This window comes from Macrotis lagotis, chromosome 7 (genome assembly GCF_037893015.1).
Source record: "Macrotis lagotis isolate mMagLag1 chromosome 7, bilby.v1.9.chrom.fasta, whole genome shotgun sequence".
Classification (NCBI taxonomy): Eukaryota; Metazoa; Chordata; class Mammalia; order Peramelemorphia; family Peramelidae; genus Macrotis; species Macrotis lagotis.
The window spans coordinates 109,181,322-109,196,752 of NC_133664.1; the positions used below are offsets into that span (position 1 = coordinate 109,181,322).

General features: G+C 39.1%; 1 protein-coding gene across 9 annotated transcripts in view; it reads left to right on the forward strand.

Moving 5' to 3' along the window:
• The window catches only part of HIPK2 (homeodomain interacting protein kinase 2), a 240,281-nt gene that overhangs the window by 212,041 nt on the left and 12,809 nt on the right, over positions 1 to 15,431 (forward strand). The gene's annotated exons all lie outside the window — the stretch shown is intronic.

Below are 15,431 nucleotides of genomic sequence, written 5' to 3' on the forward strand. Positions count from 1 at the left end.
AATGTTAACAACAAATTCTGATTAGAAAATTTGCTATCATTTGGCATTTTCAGGTATAATTGTTATAGAATCAAACAACAATGTTTTAGTTCCAAACTATTCTAAACATTTGCCTTATTCCATATCAAAATAGAAACAAGATATGTTTCTTTTCTACAATCTCAGATTCTTTGGAATCTTATATAAATGTCTAATGAAGCACAAATTTACTTTCTCTGATGATGAGATTCTGATCATGTTTTGCAAACTTCAAAACTAGTATTTTTATTACTTTATTCCAGGGAAGTAATAACTTGCTGTACTCGTTGCTCTTCCTGGGGAGAGGGAGAGCATGTATCTACAGAGCTGAATTAATACCACTGTCACAGCCTCTTCTCCCATATTTTCATGTTGTGCAGCAGTAAATTGCAGTTTCTGTTTGGGCTGATGAACTTAGATAATTATAATAGAGTGTTAATGAGATTACTAAGATTTGCTTAAACCCATTCACCTCTCTCTCTCTAGTTCAGGTCTCTCCTGCCCCACTTACACTTTCTTTGTTTCTCTCTCTCTCTCTCTCTCTCTCTCTCTCTCTCTCTCTCTCTCTCACACACACACACACACACACACACACACACACACACACACACACTTTTAGGTGCTGCATATGGATTTTCTGTGAACCCTAGCCATTGATGCTTTATTATGCCTACTTGTTGTATCTTGTGAAGTGGGAATAAGCCTCAAGGGAGGTGTGCACTCCACTCTTAAACCACAAAGCCAGCAAATTAACAATCAAGCACACATCTTATGAGTGGATATAAAACATTAACATCTGTAGTCATACTCAAAATATTAATTTATTATCAGATACAACATTATAATCATGCTCCATTAGTAGTCACATCATTTTGATTGGATAATAAATGCTCACTCTTATAATTCATCCATCATTACAAAATATCACAGTGATTGGTTAAAATGCATTTGCGCTGTGGCAGCCTCTACATGGAGCCTACCAATTATCTGTCACTCATAAAACCAAGCTAAGCATGTTTATTTATGACCACACTTGCCTTGCCATGATAGAGCCCATCCCTAAGCCCCCTTTTCTCTTTAGTGTTGATCTTAACAAAGGTACTATCCCTCAGGTTCTTCCATCTGTTTCTTCTATGCTGATTCTAGACCTTACCTTTCTTGGGTTTCTCCTTTTTTCCTCTGGTCCCTACCCACTGCCAAGTCGCCCTCCTGATTAATCCCTCAGGCACATCAACCAGGTTAGAGGTTTAGTTCCAAGTTGAAAGATTGCATCCCTAACCTTAATTAGCTTTCTCACAGATATGCCTCATTGTTTACAGTGAGAACCATACAAATCAATGAAATCCATCTGCACAACTAGAAAACAAAACAGTGTGACAGGATCATATTTATATCTGGAAGGGGCTTCTAAGGTCACTTAATTCAACACCTTTATTTTACAAATGAGGAAACTCAGGCCCAGAGAAGTGACATCATGTGTCCAAGGTCCTCTAGGGGGTGAGAGTGCAAACCCAAGGTTCCCTGATCCGCTTTTCAGCCCTGCTTCTCCTCCTCTTCCTTCTCCACCTGGAGATGAGGGCAGAACTCATCTACCTGCCTCATGCTGCCATCAGTGTCTAATTCAAGATTAGCAATCAGAAGGAATGAGTAGTAGAGAAAGGTAAAAGAGAAGGTGGGCCAGCTCTAACAGAAGACAGCTGTTAGAAGCAGGGAGAAGTCACTTGTTGGACTAAGTCTGAATCAAGAATTAAACCAAGGGCAACTAGGTGGCACAGAGGGTAGAGTACCAGCCCTGGAGTCCAGAGGACCTGAATCCAAATGCAGCCTCAGATACTTAATAATTACCTAGCTGTGTGACCTTCGGCAAGTCACTTAATCCCATTGCCTTTCTAAAAAAAAAGAATTAAACCAACAGTTGGGGAAAGTCGAATTGCCAAGCCCAAGAAGGCATTAAAATAGGAATCAGAAGATATAAGGCTAGATTAGCTATTTGGTAAGTAGAGACTTGAACGGAGATGTCAGAATGAACTAATAGAGCATCAGGAAAAACCGATGCAAATCACAGACTCTAGTCCAGAAACTAAAGGACAATTTGTTTTAACCAGCCTGTGCTCCAGCAGATCATCTTTCTCACTTTCTGCTATGCTGCTGTTTGAGATCTGTGCATATGCTGCCCACCAGTCAGGCAGCTGACAAGCATGAGAAATGACCAAACCTAAAAGCTAAAGCTTATTTAATTCTTTGACATTAATATTAAAAACAATAAAAATTAAAAGGATTATAACCTTCCTATTGTTTTCACTACCACTTTCCCAATCACTGAAACATAAAATCCTTGTATTCACCTCTCTTCTACCTTGCTCCTCAATATTCTATTAGTTGCCAAGGCCTATCCAGCCTTTGTGCGTAGTATCCAATGCACCCATCTCATCCCCTCCAATCACACTTTATCACCTCTCCAATCTTTCATAGCATCTACAAAAATAATTTTCCTAATGAACAAATCTAACTTTGTCCTGTTGAAAAGCCAAAGAATATAATTATGCTGTTAATCCATTGTAGGAAAAGGCACTGCAATAAAATGTAGCCATTTGAAGGGGAATGAAAAAAATAAAGACTATTAGATTATTCAGATAATGCCAAGAGTGATTAAAAATTCCTTTTTTGGAAAGACAGGATGAATGTATGCCTCATACATTGAAAAAGTGATCAAAATAAAGCCTTATGGAGCTAATTAGAAAAGAAGCTAGTTCCATGATCATGGGGTGAGTATCTTTTGATTGAAGGAGGATTGCCTATGGAAAACAAGGAAACACACAAAATATGAGAGATGTGTTCAAATAGATAATTCAATAAGCCAAAAAGAGTTTGACTAAGAGCTCTTAAGGATTCCATAGTTTCTTGAAGTAAAATAGAAGCTAAAATGTCTGCTAATATCAGCACTTTGGAAGTTTATAGGTAAACAAAAGTGTACAAGGATTATCCAGAAGACTAGGGACAAAAGGAAGAAGAGACACTGCCAAGTATTTAAGATCCATCCATCCCTCTGCTGTAACTTGCCCCACCCTGTTAAACTCTAACCACTGTAGCTTCCTCCTACTTCTAATTTTAATTTATGTTATTCCTTAAGTTAGCCTGACCATAGGATCATGATTTTAGATTTGGAAGGGACCTTAGAGGCCATCAAGTACAACCACTTCATTGTAAAGTTAGGAAATTTGAGGCACAAAGAAGTTAAATGACTTGCCCAGTTTCACATAGTTTTAACAAGTACCTGATTTGGGATTTGAACTAGGATCTTCCTAACTTCAAGTCTAGTGCTGTATCTAGTATTAGGCTGCCTTTCATGTTCTCCTACATTATTAACTTTGCTTGGTCACCCAATTCTAAGAATCTTTGCTATCTCATTCTTATTTGTATATCTGCTTCACCCCAGATCCTGGTCTGTGTTCCCATCCTAGTACTTAACTTCTGATATCAGGAATACTCTATTGTGGCATCTTAGTGGAAAGAGCCTGTACCCCTTTCCCTGACAGATTGCCATTAGACCATTTGTGCTTTCCTCCAAGTAACATAGTCTTTATAGGTAATTCTCTGCATCACTGACAGATCTTCCATTAAAGCACAAGACTTCAGAAAACAAAAAGAGACTGATGGATGACTGTATCAAAAGTTTCTTTTTCTATGCAGTGACATAGCCCTGCAGAGCCTAGTCTCCTAAACTCAGCCCCAAGCTCATAATTCAAACAGGATATAGGAAATCTGTATTAAAATTTGAAACAGGGGGGCGGGGGCAGAGCCAAGATGACGACATGAAGGGATTGAGTCTTAGGAGCTCTCTGATAAAAACTCATAAACTAAGGACTCTAACTAAACTTTCGAGAGACAGAACCCACAGAGGGACCCAGTGAGGCAGTTCTCCTACTCAAGGTAACCTGGAAAAGAGCAGAAAGGCTCTGCTCCCCGGGGCCAGAGGGGCGGCCTGCCAGAGGGGTGGCCCACCAGAGCCAAAGAACTTCAGCCTCCCGGAGGCAGCCCCAGGGCGCTGGGAGCCTCAACTCGCAGCAGCGGGGGAGTCTCCGGAGCTGCACCCCGGGGAGCACCGGCACAAAGTGGGGGAACAGCGGGGGACCTCTGCCAGAGCCAGCATGTACAGCCCATCCCTCAGGGCACACAGCCTGCAGCCTGGTCTTTCTGCTGCCCAGACCTGGAAACAGAAGCAGGTGGAGCCGGTAAGCAGGAGCCCCCAGGGCATGAGCCCATTGAGCTGAGGGAAGGGAATGAAGAGAGAGAGACTGCGGAGCTCTGTCCTCTGCCCCTGGAACAGGACTCTGGGGCTCTGACCACATTCAGATCCTGATCACAGTCTAGGCCCCCCATAGAACAACAGGGCCTCCCCACCTCGGCCCTGTGGCAGAGGGAGGCGCTTATGGTCATTCACAGACCAGGAGGGAGGACAGAGCCTCACACACTGAGACCCTTTTGGGAGTGTCCCAAAAGCTCAGGAAGCACCCCAAAAAACAGGCTTAGGCTGGGAAAATGAACAAACAAAGAAATAAGAGGAAGACTATTGAGAAATATTTTGCAAATGAGCCCAAGAAGGATCAAAATACTCAGTCTGAAGATGAGGAAGCACAAGCTTCTACATCTAAAGACTCCAAGAAAAACAGAAATTGGGCTCAGGCTATGATAGAGCTTAAAAAAAGACTTTGAAAATCAAATGAGGGAGTTGGAAGAAAAACTGGGAAAAGAAAGGAGAGAGATGCAGGAAAAACATGAAACTGAAGTCAGCAGCTTAGTCAAGGAAATCCAAAAAAATGCTGAAGAAAATAGCATGCTAAAAACCAGCTTAGGTCAAATGGATAGAACAGTTCAAAAAGTTATTGAGGAGAAGAATGCTTTAAAAAGCAAAATTGGCCAGATGGAAAAAGAAATAAGAAAACTCTCTGAGGAGAATAAATCCTTCAGACAAAGAATAGAATTCAGGGAGATTGATAAATTTACCAGAAATCAGGAATCAATACTTCAAAACCAAAAAAATGAAAAATTAGAAGAAAATGTGAAATATCTCATTGAAAAAACAACTGATGTGGAAAACAGACTTAGGAAAGATAATTTGAAAATTATTGGAATACCTGAAAGTCATGATCAGGAAAAGAGCCTTGACATCATTTTCAAAGAATTACTACAGGAAAATTGCCCTGATATTCTAGAAGCAGAGGGCAAAATAGAAATGGAGAGAATCCACCGATCCCCCCGAGAAAAAGATCCCCAAAATCCAACCCCTAGGAATATTATAGCCAAGTTCCAGAACTCCCAAGTCAAAGAGAAAATATTACAAGCAGCCAGAAGGACACAGTTCAAATATCATCATGGAGCTGCAGTCAGGATCACACAGGACTTAGCAGCATCTACATTGGAAGCTCTTAGGGCTTGGAATACAATATACTGGAAGGCAAAAGAGCTTAGAATGCAGCCAAGAATGAACTACCCAGCAAGGCTGAATGTCCTCTTCCAGGGAAAAAGATGGACTTTCAATGAACCAGGGGTATTTCAAAGGTTCCTTTTGGAATGGCCAGAGCTGAACAGAAGGTTTGATCTTCAGATACAGGACTCAGGTGAAGCATGGAGATTGGAGGAGAGGGGGGAAATATGAGGGACTTAATGAGGATGAACTACATGTATAGAAAAATGATACTGATAATATTAATATGAACCATTTCAGTTAATAGAGCAGGTAGAGGGAGCTTTTATAGTTGAAGCACAGGAGAAAGCTGAATTTGAAGATAAAATATGGTGTAAAAATGGAGTTAATAGGAAAAAAGGGAAATGGAAAGGGAGAAAGAAAAAGGAGAGGGGGAATAGTCCAAGATATTTCACATAATAAGATTTTTTTTATTACAATGAGCTATTGCAGTGATATGGAAGGGGGGAGGCAAGGGGGAATGAGGGAACCTTTGCTCTCATCAGAGATGGCTAGGAGAGGAAACAGCAAATATACTCAATGGGGTATAGACATCTGGAGTAAGAAGGAGGGGGGGATCAGGGGGCAGGGCTGGGGATGTGAATAAAGGAGGAGAGGATGGACCATGGGGGTACAGTGTTCAGATATAACACATTTTTTTTACTTCTTGCAAGGGGCTGGGATTGGATGGCCTGCCCAGGACCATAGGGCCAGGTGGATTCTGGGCCTAAGGGGTGGTATGGGGGCTCAGGGCTTCTTGGCCCCAGGACCAGGGATCTGTCTGCTGCGCCACTCAGCGACCCTACAGCAGAGTCAGAGTGAAAGGAGAGAGAAAATTTAGTACACGGTAGTGGAGAAATAAGAAAGGAGGGAGTTGCGATCAGCAATGGCAATGTTGGAAAAATATGGAAGTAACTTTTGTGATGGACTTATCATAAAGAATGTGATCCACTCACGACAGAGTTGATGGTGTTGAAACAAAGACTGAAGCACATTTTTTGTTATTATTATTTGGGGGAGGGTGCAGGGCAGGTGGGGCTGGGTGGCCTGCCTGGAGCCACATAGCAGAATGATCTTTGGGTGTCTGAGGCCAGATTCGGACCCAGGTGCTCCTGGCTCAAGGGCCAACACTCTGTCTGCCACCCAGCCACCCCTACTATTATTACTATTTTATTTTATTTTGGGTCTTTTTTTTTTTCTTTCTTCTTTTTGGTTTTTGCAGGGCAGTCAGGATCGGGTGGCTTGCATGTCACATGGCTGGGTGATTATTGGGTTTACGAGGCTGGATATGGACTCGGGTGCTCGTGGCTCCAGGGCTGGTGCTTCGTCCATTGCGCCACCTGGCCATACCTACAATTATTACTATTATTTTTTATTTTAATTTTTTTTTCTCTCCCCCTTTACTTTTTTGCCCAAGCAAGTCTATCTATATTCATGGGGGAGGGGTATTTTGTTTACTTGTAAACAAGTATATTTTATTAATGTAAAAAAAAACATTTGTACGAAATGAGAATAAAAAAATTAGAAAATAGAAAAAAAAATTTGAAACCACCTTTTGGTGATAGTTCCCTTTGGGGGGAGCTTACAGGATTCTTAATAATTAAGAGTGATTATATTTAACATATGCGCATCTATACATATGTTATGTATATATGTGTGTGTGTATACATATATATAGATATATAGATATAGATAGATAGATAGATAGATAGATAGATAGATAGATAGATCGATCGATCATTACTGAGGGACACTAAGTCTTACTACAGTATGCAGCCAAGAATGAACTACCCAGCAAGGCTGAATGTCCTTGGAAATCTTTTAGTATTCCAGTTCCTTGTGCAGCTCTCATCTTGTCAGGTCATATGTTCCAGCATACTTGCAACAGAAACTTGATGGTGTTTAAAATTAGGAAGATTTTTAAATCTGATTTAGTACAATTCTGTATTACACAGATGAGAAAACAGAGTCCCAAAGTGGTTAAGTAATTTATTTAATATCATAAAGGTAAGGAAGTAGTAAAAGTCAGCACTTGAACTCAGGTCCTTTTGATCCTAAATTTGGGGTTTTCTTCCATTTTTCCCATGCTGCCATGCCACTCATCTCTCAACTCTACATTGTCTTCTTGAGTCCCTTGCTCCCTTATTATATGTATTATAAATATATACATATATGTAGCGCCAAACTTGTCCTTAGATCACTCCCAGCAGCTCCTCCTTCATGCATACTAATGTGCTGCCGATCTCATCATTCAACTAAGATGGCTCTCTCTGAAGTTACTAAACCTAAAGGCCTTTTCTCAACCTTCATCTTCCTTGATTGCTGTGCAGCTTTTGACACTGTCAATCACCCTTATCCCCTCATATACTCTTCTTCATAAGTTTTTGGAATTCTACTCTGACTGGTCCTTTTCAGTCTCCTTTGCTTGAGCTTCAACCAGTGCACATCCTGTGACAGGGCTCTGTCTTGGACCCTCTTTTCTTCTCTCCCTATGCTATTTCACTTGGTAGATCTGTTCCTGTGCATTCTGTGATCATCTTTATGCTTATGATTCACAAATATACTTATCCAGTCCTAACCTCTCTGCTAACCTTCAATTTTACATCTCCTTTTGCCTATAAGACATCTTAAACTGAATGTTCTGTAGACATCTCAAACTCAAAATGTCCATCAAATCTAAGCTCATTATCTTTCCCCAAACCTTCCCTTCTTTCTGACTTCCCAATTAATGTCAAGGGACTCCTAGTGTCTCAGGCTCTAAAGCAAGGTATCATCCTTAACTCCTCATTCTGTCTCAACTCCTCTCTGACCAATCTAGTGTCAAGACCTATCAATTTTACCTTTGTAAGATCTCTCTCATGCCTCCTTCTTTACACTAACTGTGTCACCCCCAGAACAGTCTCAGTCACAGATTTAGAGCTAGAAGGGACATTAGAGGTATCTATTCAATTTGGACCATTGTTTTCACTTTTTTCCCCTTCAAAGTTTTTAAAGGGGAAAAAAATTGACCAGTGAAAGTTTTGTGGAGTTATGAGAATACCATAATTACTGAATCTTCACAAATAAAAGATATCCAAAAGTAGTAAATAAGTTGTCCCATAACATGCCACCTTCTCACTTTATGCTGATTATGAAAGAGAAGCAAGATACTTTAATGAAGGCAGAGTGGAATAATTGTCATTATGAATCCTTTAAGCTCCACAAAATCCCTCCTTAAAACATAAACAGTTATTTGGGACAAAAGTAGACCCAATGGAGGGAACCAATTCCCACATTGAAACATTTCCAGCCACAGCTATATGAACTCCTTTAATCCCTACCTATATTACATGACTCCTTTAATTGCCGTGACTCAATTGTAAACTTCTTAGAGATGAGGAAGATTGTGTATTGCACTAAATACAAGGCTGTGGCCACAATAGAAATTCAGTAATTGCTTATTAATTGAATAAATTGATATTTGCTATTATAGAGTCACTATGACATTGGTTAAACTTTTCATTGTACCTTAGTTTGATGAAACAATATGTTCCCAAGCTTATTAGAAGTAGAAAAAATAGACATCATACAAGAAAAGACAGTTTTGTTTGACTGACTCAGATATATTATCATTATTGAGAATTGATGAGTGCTGTGTGATGAGTTGATTAGAGCTGTCAGACAATGTTATAAAGAAGAACTACTCTTCATTACTATTTCCCAGCCAATATGTCATGACACTTTAGGCTACAAAGACATCTTTGTTGGGCTGCTTTGCCCTGTATAGTCAGTTTATGCAGCAAGGTGGATGATTTGGAGGAGGGGGGTGGAGAATAAAAAAGTACAGTTACCATGGTAGAAGGAAAATAATGTGCATGTAAATTATGTTATCAAAAAAAAGGAGGTTCATTAGCCTGAACAGGAGAGGCTGAGAAGAGAAGTAAGAGGAATGTTTCATAAGATGAAAGACTGGAAAATATTGTTCCATGTAGTGACTTAAGAAGTTACACTGAGACAAAAGGTGAGGAAAAGTCAAGACTAAATGACCTCTTACAGTAAAGTTCCTTACAATCCCACAATTCTGTTATTCCCTAGAAAGTAACTGAGTTTAAATTATTGTTTTGGTTGACTGGAGGTCAAGGAAATATTTGACTTAGTAATATCAATGGATAAGAAGTTAAAATTTAAAAGCTGGTCTCAAGTAGAAGCTTCTAGTTTTCCCTATCAGTTACAAAGTCTGATCATTTCTAGGTCTGTAGGTTTTGCCAAAACATACAGTTGAACTGGAAAAATGCAACTTTCCTGTGAGGATAATATATGTCTGAATCATTTCTTTCTACATCATAGGAAATTTCATAAAGCTAGTGTCTACTCTCACTTCATTTTGCCTCATTATGGATCAAGACAAAGATCTTAGGCTCATTCTGTATATTATTTATTTAACTGTGTGTATCACCCTAAAATCAGTTATAATTCTCATTTAGATAGCATTTAGTTTTGCTTTCACATCCATTATTTTACTTAGCCACTTTTCTCCTGCAACTCCATGAAGTTGTTTGTATTTAGTGTTTAGCACTGTGCTAGATTATTAGTACAATCGGTAAAGAAACTGAGACTCATCCAGTTAAAGCTTGAGTCTTCTGCCCTATTTCTTTGTACTACCCTAACTCTGAGGCAAAATATACAAGAAACTAAGAATACAAGCTAATGATGGACAGTAAGATAAAAAAAGTATAAATTTTAAATAAGCCAGGGTTATTAAAGCAATGTAAGGTAAGGTAGTCAGGGAAGTTTTCTTTTCTCTCAAACCAGTTTTTGTCTATTTTGTCCATGAAGAAAGACTTGTATTACAAACTGGAGTACTTGCTAGTTATAGAGTTGGACAAAGATAGGGAGAGAAGGATGTAGGATTTACAAAGGGTTAGGGAGATGAATGTTGGAATTTATGAGAGACTAGACCACCTTCATAGTTTGAATGAGCTACTTTTGCTGTTTATTGTATTTGTTCCTGTTGGAGTTGTTTCCAACACTGAGTCTGAATTCTTTATTCTTTGCTTTCCATTTCCTTTTTATCATGCAGAAATCATCCATTGCCATGACAACATAATGCAATCAGTGAACTGTAGCAGCTATATTTTCTATATTCAGGAGTGGTGTGATATCAAGGCCATTTAAACAAACCTCTGTCACCCTTCCTTTCTTTGTCTTTCTTTTATTAAACTAACTCATAATGGAATTGATAAACCATCAACAATAATTTGATACTGTGGTAAAGTGAAGCCCAATAATGGGATTATACATGTTATTATATATTACATTATATATTATTTATAATATATATAAACCTAATGAACTCTCAGTTGGTAGTCTCAAATATCTATATGCTTAAAAATGAATTCTTTAATATCTTCATTTTTGAATTTTTATTTTATGCAAGTAAAGTATAAATAACAATTTCTGCTTTTATAACAAACTGAAAGCAAACCTAGGAATTGAGTCACTCAGATTTTTCCCAAGCTCTGAATATGTATAATATGTATAATATACTCAAATTTAAGTCAAAGCATAATATAAATATAAACATATATATATATATATATATATATATATATATATATATACTATAAAAGAATATATACTATATAAATGTATAATCAATCAGGTAAATTCCAGTTGACCTCATTAAATTTAGTTAATTCTTGCTTTGATTTTTTTTCTGGATCTGTGGGTCATTAGTGTGGGCACTCCTTCCAGCATGGTAGCTCACAACCCATCCATGGGTAACTCTTGTTCATGTCCTCTCATTCCACCCAACATCCTGAGGGCCAGCTCTTGATGTCTTGACTTTATGCAGATACCATCACAGCACTCAGGATATTCATCAGGTGGTATCTTTCACTCTTGTTCCAGACCACCAGACCACTTCACTTTTGTGTTGTACATCTTTCTTATAACCTTTATGACATTTCTATAGCTTTTCACTGGTAATATACTGTAATCTTCTCTTGTCTACCCTCCTGTCTGTGAGTGACCTACTACTGTATTTCATCGCCTTAAAGAAATATTACCTTTGCCATAAGCAAGCAGCTGCCTTTTGGCTTTTGGGAGGACAGAAAGAAAGGGAATTTCAGGAGTTTAGAGAGGTTATTGGGTATATTAACAGATTATAATAAGAACAGGATTCTATTTTATCTCAGACCTCATGCACAACATTTCTTATAAGAAATTCTTAGTATTGAAAGTGACCTTATCTGGTCCATTCTCTCACCCCATGTACAAATCAGCTCTTCTGTATTCAAATTCATATTCAGCAAGCTTTATTATTCCATTCATTATATGCTAGGTGTTCTGAGTTAAGGTTTACAAAGACAAAGAAAAACAAATCTCTCCTCTCAAGAAACATAATTCTACTAGGGAAATGGAATATGTTCCTAGTTAAGTAAATTCAAAATAGGCACAAAGGCATTTTAGGGAGGAGAGAGTTGCTAATCAAAAAAAGGCCCAATGTAGGAGATGATACTTGAGCTGAGCTTTGAAAGAATCTCAAGTATTTCAAGAAGTGGACATGAGAAGGGAGAGCATTTCCAACGTGAGGACGTGGCCTGCTCCAAGACACTGAGCCAGAGATGGCATGTCCCATATAGGGAACTGAAGCTGACCAGTGTGATTGGAATAGAGAGCATCTGGAGGAGACTGGTGTGAAATGACTGTAGAAAGAAAGACTGGAGCCAGATTGTAAAGAGTTTTAAGTACCAAGGTTTGCTTTTTATCTGAAGGCAAGAGGGAACCACTGAAGTGGCTTGATCAGAACTGTGCTTTAGAAGTGTCACTTGGTCGACTGTGTAAAAGATGGGTTGGAGAAAGGAAATACTAGAAGCAGAGACACTAGTTAGGAAAATTTTGCAGTAATCCAGATAAGAGGTAAATGAGAACCTAAATTAAACTGAAAGAGTTGGGGGGGGTGGAAATGAGAAATGTTGTCAAGGCTCAGCAATTTATTGAGTATGGGAATCAAGGGGGAGAGTGAAGAATCAAGAATGACTCTTAAAGTTTGTGAACCTGGGGCAGCTAGGTGCTGCAGTGGATAGAGCACCAGCCCTGGAGTCAGGAGTACCCGAGTTCAAATCCGGTCTCAGACACTTAATAATTACCTAGCTGTGTGACCTTGGGCAAGCCACTTAACCCTACTTGCCTTGCAAAATCCTAAAAAAAAAAAAAAAAAAAAAGTTTGTGAACCTGAGTGACTGGTAGGAAAAGCCTTGGTCAGAAATAGCAAAGTTAGGAAAGCAACCTCTGTTTGAATACTTCAGAGGACATGGACTGACCTCGTTTTTATTCTGTTGTTGGGCAGACAGAAAGCTTTTCTTTATATTGTCCTGAATGCCTCCCTAAAATTTACAAATTCAGGTGAATGATGCTAATTATGCCCAATTTGAAGGCCATTTAAGGTCTTTAATGTTATCATTGTCATACAACTACAATTCTACAATCCCTGTGTCCAGTTTTAGCCTTTATCTTCAACATGTATGTATTTTATTGAAGTAATCAAAACTATAAAAGAAGTTAACATTTTCTATCTACAGGTGATATGTTTCTCAAAAGTTAGTATGGTATGAAAGAGCATTGACTGTAGGGTCAGAGGATGTAGGTTTAAATCCCATTTCTGATACTCCTATATGACTTTAGGCAAGTCACTTTATCTCCCTGAGTCTAAGTTAACTCATCTATAAAATGAAGGGACTGAACTCAATGGCCTCTTGGGTACCTTCTAGCTCTGGAGCTACAGTTCTCCAAGTAATTATGTATAATGTTCACATACACCTTATTCAGTTTTTATAAGGAGCCCTACAGTGAATTACACAGAGTTTTATATATATTTCTCTTCAAGAGAGATCACTTATATAACACTGTGTCTATCCAACAGAATACATTTTTATTTTGTTTCATTCCATTGTGAATCAATGGGATTGTGTTGTTTGCCTAACAGGTCATTATGATTATCATACAACCTCTAATAGACATGACCTTCCACTGACACAAGTACCCAAGAGATAGCTCAGAAGGTATTGTCCAGGTCACAGCTTTCACTGACTTTGTGACCCATCCTAGCCCCAGAGCCCTATTGGTTCCTTGTTGGAGGAGGCAGATTTTAGCTTAACCTTATAGACAAGAATTTTCCAGGGAACACAGACCCAAGAAAGCCATTCAGGATTTGAACACAAGTCCAGAGATTCTGAATCTCCCTTTTTTTTTTTTCCTGCTGCCTCAGAATGGAGAGAGGCTTTTGGCTGTAGTTACTACCTTCCTCCTGCTACAGGTCGACTGTCCTGCTTCACTGGTTATGGTAACAAGAGTACAGGGAAGGAGGAACCAGGTCTGCCTGTGTCTACAGAGGAACCACAGAATCACACAGCTGTCAACACAGAATTAGTTCTGTTTGCTGGAAGTCCTTGATTTTTCATTTCATAAATTATTTCCCAATGCATAGTTGGACTGTGGATGAACATTTGGGGAGATAAGAGCTCCTTTTCCCCATTATAGCCTGCCTACCCAAACAGAGCATCTATAGTGGGTGAAGCTATTCTTCCTACACATTGCTTTCATGCAAGGAAGATCCCCACCCTCTCTTCTAACTCCAATTCTTTATGTGGCCCAGATGTACCATGATCCTTTGGGCACTCTGCATATACATAAATGATTATTTGAAAACATAGCATGATTTCTAGTAGACACTAAGGTATTCTTTAAGGTGCATAAAGCTGAGGTGCAGCTTTATGTCCATTTTTACCTTGAATCTTTTGCTAACTTACCCATTGCCTTCAAATGTAAAAATGTCAAGTGTTCTTACAGTTGAAGCCTCCATCCATCATCCTCTCTTATGCCTAAATTCCTAAATCTAGAGTCAGTTTTCATTCCTCTTTCCAAACCTTCTCTTCTAGCTCCAGGTACACACTGTCAGCAGCAGATCTTGCTAATTATTTACTTCATAACCTCATTCATGTGAAGCAACTCAGCAAAGAGAAGCTGTCTGCCTCTGTCACTGAAGCTGGGTTCAATCCTGCCTTGGCACATTCCAGCTAGGTGATCCTGGGCAAATCACAACCTCTCCTTGCCCCAGGCACTTCCCTAAGACCTTAGTGCAGAAAAGATGGGGATCTTCCTTGGAGGGTCTTCCTGATCTCACAACAAGACATCACATGGCCTGGACTCCCAGTCTCCAGCCTCTCTCCCCTTTCAAACTCAAAATCTCAAAAGGGTGAAGGGACATTAGAGACCATCTAGTCCAGAATACTCTCTATGATTTAAACAAGTTGTCACCTCGCTTTTCTTTGAAGACCTTCAGTGGCTCTACCTCCCCAATATACTCATATCACTTTTGGACATCCAAAGGCTAAGTTATCTTCTTTGTAATTTCCACCTGCCCAAGAAATCCAATCCCTTTCCCATGTGACAGCTCTTTTAACATCCCCTCAAATCTTTTCTGGTCCAGACTAGATAGCCCTAGTCCTTTGCTTACTTACTTTATTTTCTTTACTCATCCTAGTCACAGTCCTTTGCTCTTCTTAAACTGAGGTTCCCAAAACTGAACATTATCATGCTATTCCAGGAGTTGCCTAAACATGGCAAAATAGAATGGAACTGTGGCTTCTCTAGTCCTCAGTACTCTGCTTCCCTGAATGCAGATTAAGATTACATGAGATTTTTTGTTACCTATCATCCTACTCTTCATTCATATTGAGCTTGCAGTCCACTAAAAGCCCAGATCATTTTCAAATAAAGTGTTATTTAGCCATACCTCCCCCATCTTGTGTGGGGGGGTGATTTTTATTTTGGATTTGTGTAAAACTTAAACTTATTACTGTTACATTTATTACTTCCTGCCATTCCTTACATCATTATTCTTTACTTTCCTCTTACTAATTTGGCTTAGTATTGGAATCTCTCCCCATTAAGTTAGACATTCTCTGAG